The sequence below is a fragment of the Sciurus vulgaris genome (genome assembly GCF_902686455.1).
Source record: "Sciurus vulgaris genome assembly, chromosome: 7".
In the NCBI taxonomy this organism is placed as follows: domain Eukaryota; kingdom Metazoa; phylum Chordata; class Mammalia; order Rodentia; family Sciuridae; genus Sciurus; species Sciurus vulgaris.
In genome coordinates, this window is record NC_136467.1 from 73,479,285 (window position 1) to 73,495,746 (window position 16,462).

General features: G+C 42.8%; 1 protein-coding gene across 8 annotated transcripts in view; it reads left to right on the plus strand.

Annotated features, from left to right (window-relative positions):
• The first annotated feature begins 324 nt into the window (after positions 1 to 324).
• BACH2 (BTB domain and CNC homolog 2) overlaps positions 325 to 16,462 on the plus strand; it is a 336,154-nt gene continuing 320,016 nt past the window's right edge. For 5 of the 8 annotated variants that reach the window (XM_079146710.1, XM_079146711.1, XM_079146713.1 and 2 more), the window contains exon 1: positions 325 to 830. The gene's annotated coding sequence lies outside the window, so the exon portion shown is untranslated. Of the gene's footprint in view, positions 831 to 16,087; positions 16,184 to 16,462 lie in introns of all 8 variants that reach the window. The other 3 variants (XM_079146715.1, XM_079146712.1, XM_079146707.1) reach the window with 3 other exon arrangements.

Genomic DNA, 16,462 nt, shown 5'->3' on the forward strand with positions numbered 1-16,462 from the left:
GGTGTAGTGCCTGGGGCTCTGGCACCCTACCCCGTGTGACACACTGGCCTTCATCACTACTCTAATCCCACTAGCCCCCAACCCGTGTCTTTCAAGGCCTGGCAAGGCCAGGCCAAACGAGGCTGACAGGCCGGCGGTGAAGAGAGGGCTCTCCCGGACGCGCGGCCGCACAAAGCGGGGCGATCGGCTGCAGCGCCGGCGTGAGGCGCGCCCCCTCCCGCGAGCCAGCGAAGCGCGCGCCCGCCCCCGCCCCCCGCCCCAGCCCCCGGAGCGCCATTCGCGGAGCGGCTTACGCTAGTCGCCGGGCGTACGGCGCCCCAGCGGCCGGGGAGGTGCGCTGCCCGGCTCCCGTAAAGTTATTGTGAATGGGGAGCGGGTGACGTCAGCGCCGAATGTCAACAATGTAGCGATTGAGAGTGTGGGCGTTCCGGGGAGAGCGCGAGCCGCGCGGCGCGGAGCAAACAGCGCCGAGCCGCCGCCGCCTCAGCAGCAGCAGCAGCAGCAGCAGCAGCAGCAGCAGCAGCGGCCGTGCACGCCTGGGCTGCTATCGCAGCAGCGCTAACGTGAGCGCCCGCCGCCGCCCTCGCCAACCGCCTGCCCAGTCCCGCCGCCGTCCGGTTCTCGCTTTCCTCCCCGTCTTCCCTCGCCCCTTCCCCTCCCCCTTCCCAGCACACTCGGGGGCTGGGAACGAGCTGCCATGTGATGCGCGTCCCCTCCGCGAGCTTTCCTTGACCCCCGAATCGCCCACCGCGCCGGCTGCCGGGAGGGGGCTGCGGGCTGGGAAGACGCGGAGAAGAGGAGTCGGAAAGGACTCAAAGTTCTCTGGCGAGGTGAGTCCCTGGCCCCAGGCCGTGGGCCCCAGCTCTGGGCAGGGCGGTGGGGCAAGTTTGCGGGGGGAGTGGGTGCGCGGGGCGGGCGGGGAGGCGTGGGGAAGCGGCGCGGGAACGGAACCGCGGCCGCCCGGCGCGCAGCTGCCAGCCCAGCGCCCTGCCCGCTTTATGGCATTTTTCTAGGAACGGGAAGGGACTGGGAGCGGAGCCGGCGGACACGCAGCGGCGAATGTGCGCTCTCCCGCCTGGCTGTTTACGGCGGGCGAGGCGGCATTGTATTTTGCTCGCGTCGACGGGTGTTTTGGAACAGCAGGGGGAGGAGGAGCAGAGGGTAATAAGTCAGGCGTGGGGAGGGCGGGCTGGAGGGAGGCGCGCGTCCGCGCGAGCCCGAGCAGCTGTCAGACCTACGGCCCTGTCCCCGGCAATCAAGGCCCGGGCGCCCAGGTCCCCCGCCGGTGATCGGCGCTCCAGGCCGGGCGGCCTCCTCCTAGCTCATGACATCCGCGCCCAGGGCTGCTCCGCAAAGACTGCGGTCGCCGCCGTACCTTTGCGCTCTGCTGTCAGCCGCCACCGGGTGTCCCTGACCACCGCGTCTCGCCGGGGATCAAAGCTCAAGTTTAGGGACCTAGGAAGAAGCAACTGGGGGCCTCGCAGAGCAGAGTAGGAGGAATTCCTGCTCGCCGGTGGTCGGAATGCGTCCCGCGGAGTTCAACCCTGTGGCTTCTCAGACACCTTGCACCCTTTTCTCCCCAATGTCCTGCATGAAGTCCAAGTGCAACACGAACCCACGCTCTACACTCTAGTTTCCAAGCCCCAGAAACTCCAGTAGGAGGGAAATTTATCTAGGGAACACCTCCCCACGCCCCGACTCTCCTTGGGTCTCTCAGTTCTCTCACCCTGTGTTTGCTCTGGAGCCGAACACCACGGAGAGTGCGGCGGGCGGCGCTCATGGGCTACCCCAGGTCCCCTCTAGCATCTCGGCGACCTCGCTCTGGCCGAGGATTTGCAAGATCTTGGACCGTGGGAGGAAGCGGCCAGGGCCGGGTGTATGTGTCTGAAAGGCCGCGCACTCCTGGCTTCAGGGGTCTTGGGCGCGCAAGGTATCACCGGCAGCCTCTCGCCTTTAAGCAAGTTTGGCAACTTGGGGCAAGTTCCCGCGCGGCCGCTGTCCGGGGTGGTTTTGTCTGTGGCCCAAGACACAACGTGTCCGCCGGACCACTGCCATCGCCACCACCGTTGGCACCGCGAAACCAGAAGGACAAGGGCACTCCCACCCCCACCACCACCTCCAGACAGAGAGCTGCATATTCCCCGCGGGTGGCGAGACGCGGCGTTCCTCGGTTTGCACCTTCGCTGTCTAGTGCTGCAGTCTCTCACTCTGTGTAAATTTCATCTGTTGAGTGTATTTAACTAAAAAGGGTAATTACTTTAGATAAAAATCCTTTCCTGCCTAGTGGGAACCTTGGCGGAGATGATGCCTAATGAGATTTTTTGCTTTTGTCTGTTTAGAGTAAAATTAGAGATGTTAACTCTGATAACGGTTTTCTCAGATCATTAAAATGTAACATGTAGGAAAGGCATGTCGAGCTGCGAAGGCTCTGGCTGACATGAAAGAAGCTGAGCGTGAAAGGCTGCCACTCCTCTGGTGGAGAGGGCTATTTCAGTAAGGCAGCGGGCGTCTCGCTTAAAATGTGAGACCGCCCCACCCTGGTTCCCCAGCAGCTCGCGAGTAAACGGCATTTTTCATTCTTGCAGGTAATAATAAACGTGAGTCAAAATGACATCTTGTTAGAATTAGTCTTTAGTCTGTAAGAGAGATTGCTAAATTACAATGTTGCTTTCAAACTGCTCCAGTGAAAGGTCTGTCAGCATTTCCATTATAAATTCAGTTTTTCTGGAGTTTATAATTTCACCACAAAACTTTGAGTGGCTGTGATGTTTTTCCCGCTAGTCCTCTGGTCTAAAAAAAAAAAAAAATGCATTGATTTCCCAATTCCTTTCTATTTGTTCTTTCTGAATATCATTCAAAGGTGAGGGGGGGACCAGAAATGGAATAAACAATCATGGAACAAATTACTTTGGTTAGTATTTTCATTTTGAATTTCGGAAAGCTTCGAGTTTGCCATTTGATAATCATAAATTACCAGTAAATTCCTCTAACGTCTGTCCTTTCTTCAGGTGGATTGGAGTGTCAGTTTGTAGTGTAGATTCCAGGATTACATGGGAAGATACATTTTCCTTATGAATGTGTATGTCTGAACTGATAGCCAAATTTGAACATCCCTATTTTATTTTATTTTTCAATCCTTTGTATATTGCCTGTCAGGATCTGCAATAGAGAAGAAGGGATGAGGCAGAAGGAACGAAGGAATGGCAATCCCCTAATTCACTCTTACTATTCTTGGTGCCTGGGAGGAAGCCATTTATTCTCTTTCTATTGAATTATGCCCTTTGACTCAGTATCTTCAGGCAATTCCCTTCCAGTCACTCACCTCTGGCTGCTGTGTGAGGAGCTTAATTATTTGCAAACTGCCTTGAAATCCCTGGATGAAAGGCACTGAATAAGTGCAAAGTATTGTTATTCAGATATGGAATTTAATGATCCATTACAGTTCATCAGGAAAATGCACTTTGCAGTGATGGTAGGAACGTTTCCACCTGATAGAGGGTAATAATAACTGCTTAAAAGTAGGTTCAGATTACAGATGAGACAATTAACTCTGGCCATGTGCTCTTCAATTTGTTGCAATTCATTTTGTGATCAAAGTGAGTCACAGAGAGCCAGATGGTCAGGTTCATGTTCAAATCTCTCCTAGGCCAGCCCTTCACTTCTGGGCCCACTGTCTGCCCAGCCAAAGGGACTTGGTTATTCATTAGCACTTGTGAGCTGTGCCTCAGAATTTGTAATCGAGGGCCCTGTGATGCCAACAAAAGGGCTCAGGCCAATCTGTATTGTTAGGAGCAGTTTAATTTTACTTGGATTAAGTCTCACTTGGTGTCTCTGGTGTGGCTCCAGCTTTAACAAGGAAGAGAGGGCCCAGTAGCTCTCACGCTTTGCTGTGTGCTGCTCCACTGAGCTAGGCTTTGAACCTCAGATTTCAGGGCTAGTTGTCTGGCATGTCAAAAATACTGGCTTGATTGTTGAATGAATGAGAGAAGACTTAGGTAAACAAACACCTTGCTGTTTGTGTAGGGGCTGAAGAGCAGGACTGGCTTCATGGACATGAGAATTGTACAGTGTACGTGGCCTCTCTTCTCTTCCCCTCGGAAGGAACTCACACCTGGTTTTCTGTTCTGCTGTTGTCTTTTTGAAATCCTTAGTAATTCCTGAATAAGGGACCTCTCATTTACATTTTCACTGAACCCTACACATTATGTGTCTTGTTCTGGTGAGGACAGGGCATATTGAGGGTGCATTGTGGAGTGGCAGGCAACCACTGCTCACCCTCACTCCTTGTTGTCTACTGTTGCCAGGCAGGAATTGATGGCCATGCTGGCTTTGTGCTGTCACATCACTCGATTTTTCCAAGGGAAGTTGGATATCTAGATTTTTATGTGGAATTCCCTATTTTAAAATATTGGCTCCAATTTTTAAAAACATTAGATGAGAATGTATGTCAAATTTAGAGTTGTTGTGAAGATAGCCTGTCTTCTACCACTTAACAGATTAGAACATCTTATTGTTTTATATTTCTATATTTAGCTATTTTCTAAAGGCCTGGCACAAAGTGAATGATTTGTGAGTGTGTCTCAAATGAATGGTTACAACTATCAGAAAATTGAAATATGTAAGAAAAGCAAAACTGTAAATCAAACTGAATTGACACTCTCACTCAGGTATTAATACTGTCCATTAAAATGGAGAGTTCAATGCGAAAAGCCAAATAATTAATTCCATGGGCTCAGTGTTATCCTCTGCAGGTAAATAATTCATTGCTTTTGAACCATTTGTCTTTTATTTAGCTGTTACTGACCAGATGGGTGTAACTTGGCCCATTTAATGCCTGAGGACTTCCATGTGAATTTGATATTTAAGAACACCCACTAAAACAATTGATTTGATTTATTGAATGCTTACATGTGCCAGACAGTGATAACTATTTTACATATGTACTTTATATAACTACTTTACATATCTCATCAAGTCCTCAGGACAACCCTGTGGAAGTAGGCATTGTGCCCGTTCTACAGCATTGGAAGGTTCTAGTCAGAACTTCATCTGAGTCAGTGTGTGTTTTCTTGGATGTGTACAGGTTATTTCCCCATCCTGTATACACAGTCCAGTGCTGAGTCACTGACTGGTTAGTACTGTGTCACCTACAGAAAACATGGTCCCTACCCTCTCATACATGGAACAGAGAACAATACTGGACATCAATATCTGCACTTCAGACAACAGACTGTACCTTTGTCTCCTTTTCCTCTGCTTTCCCTTTCTAGATATTGAAGAAGCCTCTCAGTGACATATGACCCTCCCAAAGACACTCAAAGTTCAGAAGTCAGGACTGGTTGCGAAAATTGTAATTTATTTGGTAAAGCAGATAAGAAACTTTTGGCAGAGTCCGGATCACATTGGGGAAAGCAGCAGCCACACCCTGGGAATGAGGGAAAAGAGCTCAGTATTGTTGGTGACAATGTATGACCTATTGCTGTCCTATCTTTAAATTTTACATGCATATTTACAAATTATTCAAGTCTAAACTAAAACCTGCTGTGGACTAAACATTTTGTAAATTTAGTAAAATATAATGCACCTTTTTTTGGGTTGCGGGGGGCCCGGGACATTTAGAAAAGGAATTATTTGTCAGTACAAGATTTCCCTGTCAATTTCTCTTCTCTCCTATTTATTAATTTCAAATGTCAGTCTGCTTAAACTGAAACTTAATCTTAGTATCACCATGCTACTCAACTTCCTTAAACCAGAACATATCTTCAGAATCTTACCACCATGTCCTTTTTCAAGGGCCATTTCATTTCTAAAGAATATGTAAATTGAGCCTCCTTCTGCTAGTGGCACTACTTCAAAAATCAAGCAGAAATTTCACCATTGTTTTTTCCTTGAGCTGTTTTTTCTCCCAAATAAACAATATCTACAATCTGAAAGCATTTCAAATTATAGTTCATTCTAGTCATTGGATTTATAGCCAAAATGCTTCCCAGTCTTCTCTGTTGCTTCATAATCACGGCTTCTCCAGCACATTCCCCTGGTTAGCTTTGCCTTTGTTCCTTAGCCTGTTAATGAATTGTCCTCTGGTTCTGAGATGTGTCCTTTTCCTCCCTGACCTTCTCGTCTTCTTCCTGAGAGCTGTAGGACAGGCTGCAGCAGATGTGATGAGAGCTGGTGCTTGGTTGCTATCCTGTGTTGTCTTTCATCTTCTTTTCCCAAGCAGTAAATTCCTCTGCTTTCCAGTCCTTGCACTTCTCGTTCTTCTCTTTAGTTGTTCCTGAGCCTGTGGCTGGTGTATGGACCAGCTCCAGTGAGTTTCAGAAGGGTTTGGAGTTTCCAAATCCCTGTCACTCTAGTCTTGCTTCACTGTTGTTTCTCTCTCCCTTGCCGCTTCAGGCAGATGCCTCAGGAGTTTCCACAGATCTAACCCACTTTGGGAGACTCTAGTGTGCTGATTCCTTTTCCACAAGCTGGGGAAAAATGTGCATGCTCAGCAATTTCTCTTAGTATCCCCATATCCATAGATTATTGGAATTCTTTTATTTTTTTTCCCTTCTAAGCAACAGGAACTTGAAGATATTACCAAGTGGACCAAATGTCCAGAAAGGCTGTTCTTTAGAAGTAGATGCCTCATTCACTCATTCAGTAACGGTGCTCAGTATCTCTTACATAGCAGGTGATCATAGTGCTAGTGGGGAACAAAGCCAGTACTGGCCACTGCCCTTTTGAAGCCCCCGTCTAGTACAAAGGATGACATTAACCAGTTAGTTGCAGATAACTCCTTAAACTTCTGTGAAGTAAAAGCATTCTGTGTAATGTAGTACAACAGAGGGGGGTGTTGACCTGGTCAGGAGGTGGCACATGCCCCTCGCCACCACCATCAGGAGGAATTGTGGAGTGAGCTTCAGTCAGGACCAGTTGAAAACTTAAGGCCTGCTTTTTTCCTTCAACCTCATAATTCTATTAATTCTCTACTTCTTTGGCCCTTTGGAGTATTGCACAAACCATGATATAACCCCTGGGGCTATTTTGGCAAATAATGATTCCTGTATACAGAGTCCAAAATTGATTTATTTACCTGTGTCTCTGGAGTCTGATAAAAACAGAATTGCTAATTGCCAAAAGTACTGTTTATTTCCATTCTTGAAAAAAAAATACTAGTTAACATGTCTTACTCTGAATATATTTCAGGTCATTTTGACAATACTCGAGGGATCAGAAGCTACATAGACACTCTGTTCAAAATGTCTGTGTGTGTAGGACCTAGGCAAATACCTTTAGTGAAAATGTGAGTCAGACTTCTATCTAATGTCCTTCACTTACCACAGAGAAGGAGGAGTCTCCATTCTCTGAAGACGAAGGATGATTATTTAGACCTTTCTTGGAAGCACAATTTAGGAGTGTTGACAGTATCTATTTAAAACAAATTGGCTATATTGTATGCTAAAAACCCTTCTATTTTCTTTTTCTTTGATGACAGCTAACCTGCATTAAGAGCTTCCTATGTGTGTTGCTCATGTTAAGTCACTTTATCCCCATAACAACTCAGAGCTGAGTGTGATCCTTAGCAGGGAGAGCACAGATGTCACCCAGCCAATGAGCGAGAGCTCTGCCTGGACACTGGATGTATGATGCTAGAATTGTACTCTTAACTGCCAGCCTCTGCCTCCCCTTTCCTTTCCTTCTTCATTTGAACTTGGAACTCTCTCTAGCAGGTCCCCAAAGTGGAAATATAGGCTAACTCATTCTGAAATATTGGACATTTTGTTGACATCTATTTGAAAGATAAGATTGAAAAATAATTTCTTAGGGAACGTGAGTGAATATATCTCTTGTCATTCACAGGACTAACTTTCTGATAATTACATTCCTCAGATCTTGTCCATTTAGAGATTAGAAAGTAAAAGTGATGGCTTGAAAAAGCAAAAGATGAATTAAGCATAGAACGTGAATCCCATGGCCTGTCACCAGGGTTTTTTTTTTTTTAAATCTGTAGTTTGTAGCTCACATTCTGATCCTCTTGTTAGGTGAAAATTTTGTTCTCTGCTTTTTTTTCAGAAACAAAAAAAGCAGATAACAAACAGAACAACAACAACAACAACAAACCCTCACCACCAACAACAAAACCATTCTACTAGGTATTCTACTCTGGAGGAAGAATTTCATTTAGAATCAATCCCATTAGAGCTCCTAATTGGAAATATTAGGTATCAGTAACAGATAAAAGTAGGAAACCTTTGTTCTCATTCTAGTCAATTTCAGGAAGAGATTATCTTGCCAGATTAGTATGTTGCAACTCTCACCTGGAGATTTGCATGGTTTTAAAGAACTCAGCCAGGCAGTCGATTTGGCAGTGTCCACTGATTACCTTGGGTTTGCAGGGTCACAGTTGAGACTGCTGACTCAGCTCAGCTCTGCCTGGACTGGACACGACGTTTGTCATCTTGAGTCAAGAGGCATTATTTCTGGGAGCTGCTTGAACATTAAGCTCGTGTTTGAAGCTCAGTTTGGGAGAAGATCAAGTGTATGAATGTACTGTGCTTATTTTTCAGCATTTAGTTCAAATTTTGGAGATGGCTAAATGGAGAGATGCTTAGTGTGTCAGTGTTGGAGGTTTTAAGTGATTAAAAAATCAAGCAGATGAGTGCATAAAGATTTCTATGCAAACAATGATGAGCTTAAATTAAAGCTGCTGATTTAGTGTGAGAATTACTTGCATTGATTTGTAGAATATCTATATGGGTTCAAGATTCCATATTATGCAAATGAATAAGCCCTGAAGAGTCAAAGTGAAAAAAATGAAATTAACTGAGAAAGATTTTATTACCCATTCAGCAAGAGGAAAATGTAGACATACTTTGAGTTAACCCTTACTTTTCATACATTTCCCCCCAGAGAAGATCAGCATCAGGAATGATGGATCTTGTCTTCACTCTAAAGAAGCTAGGCGAGTTTGCCCTCAGTTCCCCCAAGGTCCTCTTTCTGTCCTTATTTCTTTGCATTGTGCTCTGCTGTCTTTTAGCTGCCCAGTGCCCTTAACTAGTTTCTGTCCTTCCTTTCCAAAATCAATCTCAGAATAGGAAATTGCAAATATAATTTTACTAGAATATAAGTAACTGAGTGCACCTTGTGCATTACTTTTCTGAGTCATCAGCATATTAATAATAGATAAAGCCAAAGAATTAAAACCCTGAAGATGGGAATGTAAAATTTCACACCCTGGAGGACATTTTTGAATGAAGAGATGGCTCTTTAAACCAAGCCTGGATGGAGAATATAGACAAGCAGATTAGAGGATATAAACCACAGTGATACTAAAAATATAAAGGGCAGATGATTCTTAATAATACATTTGTCAGTTAGCATCACCTTCCTCCTGCCAGATACTAGATTTGAGCACATAAACCTAATGTAGCAAGATGGTGTGCTATATGACATTTAAACAAAACTTCAGGGAAAAGCTACTTGATCTATGATTAGAGATTTTTGTCAGTCACTGGCAATGACCCCAGAATTCTCTACGATCCTTGAATATTGAATCTTTGAAGGGGGAATATAAAATAGTGGATCTGATTATCACTTACCTCCTTGTACCAATTTCATTGATAAAAATTGAATTGATGATTTTATTTCAAAATTGGTGTGCCCCATACTGTTAGTATGGTGGTGACATTTGGAGGTTGGGAGAGGTTGGTTGATTAATGGAACTATGCTTATTTTGGAGAGAGTTTTTGCCTGGTTAACACCCAACTGTGAAGGATCGGCTGCCTGCTATGCCACCCCCACCACACTCCTCCAGCAACCATGCTATGTTGGGTTGATGGCGCCATCTCGTGGCAGTATGTAGAACTGTCTGCTGGACTTCCCTCATTCTTTTGTGGGTCTTTTCTTGAACTGAGGTGGAGTTCTTCTCTGGAAGGGCACTGTCTAATGGGGTACCTCTCTCTAGTTCCAGCTTTTCCTTTGTCTTCACAATTAGATATGCCTTGTGTATCCTTTCTCTCAGCCTCTTTTTTTTCTGTCCCCCTTTCTCCAGTTACCCTTTTTTGTAACCTTTTTACTCTAACAACTTTAAAAAAAATTTTTTTGTAGATGGCCACAAGACCTTTATATTATTTGTTTATTTATATTTAATGTGATGCTGAGGATCTAACCCAGTGCCTTACACATCAGGCAAGTACTCTACCACTGAGCTACAACTGCAGCCCTCTCTTCCAATTCTTGATCACTTTTCTTGAAGCAAACAAAAAATCAGTACTCAGAAGTGGTAAATATAAAGAATTTTCTAATGCTGCTTTATGCTAAAGTAAGAGAATACCATGCATTTTAAGGTGAAATTAGCTGGGCATGGTGATGCATGCTTATAATCCCAGCTATTCAAGTGGCTGAGGGAAGTGTGGGACCAGCCTGGGCAACTTAGCAAGACCCTGACTCAAAATAAAAGGGAGTGGGAATGTAGTTCACTAGTGGAGTGCTCCTGGGTTCAATCCCTGTGGCTGCCCCCCCCCTAAAAAAAAAAGTGAAGTTAACCATTTTTAAAAAATACTGAAGATCCAAACTGAATTTAAAGGTGCAGTCCAGAGGTCTACTTAGAAGTCATGCCTCTCATCCTAATTAGATGTTTCTTCAAACACATTCAAGAGAGTTTTCTTCATTGGTTTTGTAACTATCGTTATAGTATCATCTTCTACTTTTTAAATTGCAAATTTAACTTTTACTCATATTTTAAATTGAAGACATTTTCATGAACTGTCCTGGGGCAGTGTCTCACCAGCATGACACTATTTCTGTGGAAAATGTGTTCTGAGTTCCAGACAACCTGTTCTCCTGTGGCTTTCTGGATCTTGTATTAAGGGAGAGAACAGAGGTGAAAGATATGTAGGACAAAGTGTGGCGAGCAATCACTGTGTAACATTTGTGGGACCCAAATGAGTGTACAGGTTGAAATCTCCCACATTAGACAATGAATTTTAAATTTCCACTTATGTTAAACATCTTGATATTGTGGGTTTGAAAGTAAGTCCCTTCTGAAAAACAGGAACTGTGCTTGTCTGTTACCAGTTCTTGTGGTCGATACGGCAACTATTTTGATTTTTCAGAAGGGAGAAAAAGCAGTTAAATCTAGTTAAAATTAAAGCCAGTTAAAATTAACTGACTCGTGAGATTTTTGAATGCAGCTGTTCCACACATCAAAATATGAACTGTTTATTACTACCATTAATTATTATTAGTTGTTAACTTCTTTTTGAACTGAGGCATACATTATTTATATTTTTGGTCTAAACTTGGAAAATAGGAATTGCAAGGGTCGAGAGGTTCCTGTTTGGTAATTTGCATGTACCCTGTTTTTGTTTTTGCCGGGTAGGTGTGTGCACCTATGTGTGCAAGAGTAAGTTAGCATGTCAGCAGTTTCCTACTGAAGCACCTGCTGACTCATGTAGCCCTCGCAGTGCTCAGCTGGCCGCACCGTAAAATGCCCCCAGTGCCAGCACTGCCCTGGAGAGCTCAGGGCTGGCTAGCTGCAGAGGGGCTATTTGCAGATCTGTGGTCACTGCTGAGCTGGGTGCCCTTCTTCCTGCAGCCAAACAGCCTTCTGATTGCAGGATAGAAAACTGAGCAAATTTCTGCCTTTGTAGGAACTGCGTGAAGAATTGCAGCATTTCTAGAAGTGCCTTGGGGAAACGACTTTCACTTCATTTTGTTTTCTGGGAATCTTTATGGGGAGAAGCCTTGACAAAAAGGGAAAGGAAATGTACTGTTATTTCCTACTTAGCAGCAGGACGTTCCATAAACCTTTAACTCGGGCTTTCTTGGTGTAACTGAAACTTGACCCACTTCTCCCTCTGTGGGAAGCGGTGTGCCCTGAGTGGGGAATGGGCAGGGAGTGGGAGTGAATAGCCTGAAGTCCCTAAGTGATGACAGTTTTTGTTTGCATCAGTTGCATGTTATTGAGGTTAAAAGAAAAACAAAAGCAAAAACAAAAGCACCTGACCTTAGGTCATTTAAAAGGTAGTATGTGTTTTCTGAGCTGGTTTCACTGTTTGCTTTCAGAGTTCAGTTGTGCTTATTTTCATCGGAAAGTGTGAAATGTTGCTTTTTCTGAGGTTTCTACATAAACTTCCTTTTGTAGATGCAAGTTGATCAAATCACCCTAAACTCTCTTGAGAAGGATGATTAAAGTGAGCTCAGCTTTGCACATGCTGAAGAGTTCTCCTTTTTTTTGGGGGTGGGGGGGTAGCTTTGCTAAGCATTCTGAAGCAGCTTTGACCAGTAATAAAGAACAAGCCGCAGCGACTCTGTGTAACATGATGTTGATGGAAGTTCTTGGTTTCCGCCGATACAAATGACTCATCAGTATCAATAGAATTGTGACTTCTAATAATAACACAGTGCAAGACCTTCAAAACATGTGGTTTTAGCCCTGGCTCTCAGTGAAAGGTTGGAAAATATTAGTTTGAGCTTTTTTTTTTTCCCCCCGATCTTTTAATTTCACCCAAGTTGTAAAGTTGCTTTTTTTTTTTGGAAGGTGTGATGATGATCCTATTGTTTTTTTCATCTTACTGTTTTTAGTTTCATTATGATCAAGGAGCCAAACCCAGATCATTTCATCGTTCAGAAATCTGTGCAGTAAGCATCTCCTGCCAGGACTATGTTTTGAGGGAAATGTGGCTGAAAAGTGAATTCTCCCAGAAGGCAGAAAGGGAGAAGCTGGTACAGACTCCAGGGCCCACGGCTGCCTGCCTCCTACACAGCGCCCACTCTGGAGGGCTGTGGTATTGCTGAGCACTCTTGCCATGTGAGTCATTGCCAGTGGGTTCCAAGAGGAGGGTCAACAGAAAACTGGAGTCAGCGAAAACAGGGAGGTGGAGAGAAACAGTAGCTGCCAGAAGATGTATGCTATTGCATTTCCATGCTGAGGGACTTCCCTGATACAGATACATGGTCATCTTCTGCAGCCTGTTAGCATCTATACTGGGAGTGTCTTGTTTTTTGTTTAGTTTTGATTTGTTTTTCTGCAGTTTGGCCAGACCATCAGAGATGACCTCCTAGATCATCACAGCGGTCTTGCCAAGGAACCTTTATTTTTTACATTCTGTAGTTGAAGCAACTGAAGTTCTAGTCTGTAATAAGAATGACATGCATAATTACATTTATAGGGCTTCCCCCCCCAAAACACTTCATCTTGAAAATGCTTCCATTGTTTGTCACTTGCTTCCTTGCCACTAGAACGATGAACATTTGCACCCTGCTTTCTTGATCTAGGAAATAAACCCTTCCCGGGGAAGTTCAAACTTAATTTCATTAGATGGAATTTTGTGTCCACCTTGCCTCTTCCGCACTTCATTTTCAATGTCTGTTTGCCTCCAGACATCTTCTTAGCGTTTTTGATTTTTAATATACAAACCACCTGCTAATCTTTTTATCTTTTAGTGTCAGTTTTTAGAAGTATCAGGCACTAAAAGGATACTCAGTGAATAATTGAATAAATGTATAGACAAACTCATTGACTCTGATGTTTTAAAATGCATCTGTGACTTCTTATTACCCAGAGAAAAAGTTTAGACTCCTCAGGATGACATTTAAAACTCCTTATAATCTGTTCCTAACCTGCAATCTTAGGTATGTTTTTGCATAGTTTCCTAAATATATGAGTCATATTTTGACTCTGAAGTTTTAATTTTTTCTAAAATGACTTCTTAAACAGATTAATAATAATATATCAAGGGTTTAGGCCTTGCTCTTTGTAGAGAACTCTGTTAGGCACAGAGCACAGTGTAGAACATGATACCAGCATAAATTGCAGTCTCCATCTGGAGACAAGTTGTGATTTCATCCTGGTAATGACTTATATACACATGAAACATTCAGATACAGTGCACAGCAATAGTGATCAAGGGCCAGAATGGAGAGTTCTGATAAGAGTGGTAGGGGTTGGGATGAAAGAGTCAGTAAGGATTAGAGGAGTGGAGAACTTTAAAAGATACTGGAACTGTTCAGGTCCTCAAGGTATTGTGGGATATGCTGAGATGATACTTAATTCCCTACTTTATACTCTTTATGACTTATAAATGTTAGGATCATCATTTTTACTTTTCTTGACCACTCCCAAATTAGACCTTCTGAAGGGGTAGTGAATGAAGGAATAAGAAGAGTTCTAAGTACAGAACTACAGAATTCTTAAATAACAGATCAAAAAGTTGAAAACACATAAGAAGTCACACTTTTATCGCTTGCAAAAAAAATTTTGAATAGAACTTCTATTCACTAATGCTAACACGAAGGATGAGAAAACAAACCTGAAATGGTAGATGGCATCTGTGGTACATGTGGTCCAGCATATGTAAAGAAAACATGTAAATAAATTTAAAAGGCCAGTATATATAAAGAACACATATAAATCAACAAGAAAAGGCCAGAGAACCCAATAGAAAAATACTGTATATACATTTATTTCACAGAAGAAATACAAGTGACTAATGAGTATATAAAAAGATGCTCAACATCAATAATTAAATATACATAAGTTAAAATCATAATAACATACCATTACACACACTCTGGATTGGTAGACATTTAAAAATCTGACAGTATCATGTGTTGATGAGGATGTAAATGAATGGGAGTTCTTGTATACAGTTGATAGAAATTAAATTTGGCAAAATTACATTGGAAAACATCTTGTTATTGCACAACCAAGTTCAACCTGCAAATAACTTACAACCTACCAATCTTACTCTTAGGCATGCATCTAAGGAACACTTACCTATATGCTTTAAAAACCAAAGGCCAAATATTTTCCCTGATAAGTGGATGATGATATATAATGGGGGAGGGAGATGGGAGTGAGAGAAGAATGGAGGAACTTCAGATTACACGGAAACGAGAGGGAAGGAAGTATGAAAGTTGGTGGAATGAGACAGACATCATTACCTTATATACATGTATGATTACATGAATGGTATGAATCTACATCGTGTACAACCATAGAAACGAAATGATGTACCTTATTTGTATACAGTGAATCAAAATGTAGTATGTAAAAAATTTTTAAAAAAGAATAAAATCATGAAGGCTTATTACCTGAAACACACACACACACACACACACACACACACACACACACACAGACAAATATATGTTTAAAGAAGGTTGTTCATACAAGCTAAATAGGAAAAAAATTCAAATGCCCATCAACATTAGATTGAATTTTGCTACATTTATGTACTGGGATACTATTAAGAGTGAAAAGTGAACTAATAAAGCTATATATAGGAGGGTGTGAAGAAGCAACATTGCTGGGTGGTTAAGAGAAAGGATTTTGTGTGGGTTCAAATCTTGGTTCTGCTAGGTATTATATGACCATGGGCAAATTTCCTAACTTCAGTTTCCTCTTCTGTATGTCAGGGAAAATGATAGCGACCATATCTAAGAGGGATATTAGGAGAATTGAATGAGTGTATACTTAGGAAAGTGATCAGCATGAAATACATTCTATGTAAGTGTTTGTTAAACCGATAAAAAGGCATCAAAATGGGCGAATCCTATCGTAATGTCAAATGAAAAAAAGCAAGACAAAAGAATATACAGTCTGATTCTATTCATTCAAAGTTCAAAAGGAGCATGCAAAAGTAAGTATATTGTTTAGGAATACATACATAGGTAGTAAAACCACAGGAAATTAAGAATCAGTTGTCTGGAAATATCAGTTAGTGGTTACCTCTGGGGGTGATGAAGGGACTGGATGAGGAAGGGGCTGGCTGGGGACTTCTGAGAACCTGACCTGTTTTACTTCCCAACCTGGGCAGTGGTCCCAAGGATGTTATTTTTAATAATTATTTTTAAGAGTGGCCGTGTTTTTTGTTTACATGTGACCTGTTAGATATTAAATATTTAGAAGGATTTGTGTGAGTCATTATTTTCTGAAAATATTTCTGACTTGATCTGTTAATTTTAAATTACCTGAGAGATTGCCAGGTCCAAAGCAGAAAGATGACATTAAACAAGAACAACTGTAAATTCCCACATTTGGATTGAAAAAATGTTCAGACACAGAACTGGGAATGCCTGCCTGATACTAGTTCTTCCACAGCATTATGAGCCAGCATTGCAGCCCGGATTTCACCTAAGGCGACACCTCCATAAAGCCGCATTAAGAGAGCTGCCCCAACCCGATCTGGGAATGTAAGTGTCCTGCCCAGCTGTTCTCAGCTCTGGTTGTCTGGAGCTTCTTGGAAATGCAGTCTCAGCCCTTCCCCCACATGTACTGAATAGAATCTGCATTTGATCAGTTGCCCAGGGGAATGCACCTACATAAATACATTTGAGAGGCACTGGACTAAATGTTCTAAGATCCCTCATAGTTAAGATTTAGTGATTTTATTTAATAGTGAAATGCATACTGAACTGAAAATCACCAGTTTATATGGTGACATCTATTTAAAACACATACATTATATATGTACAC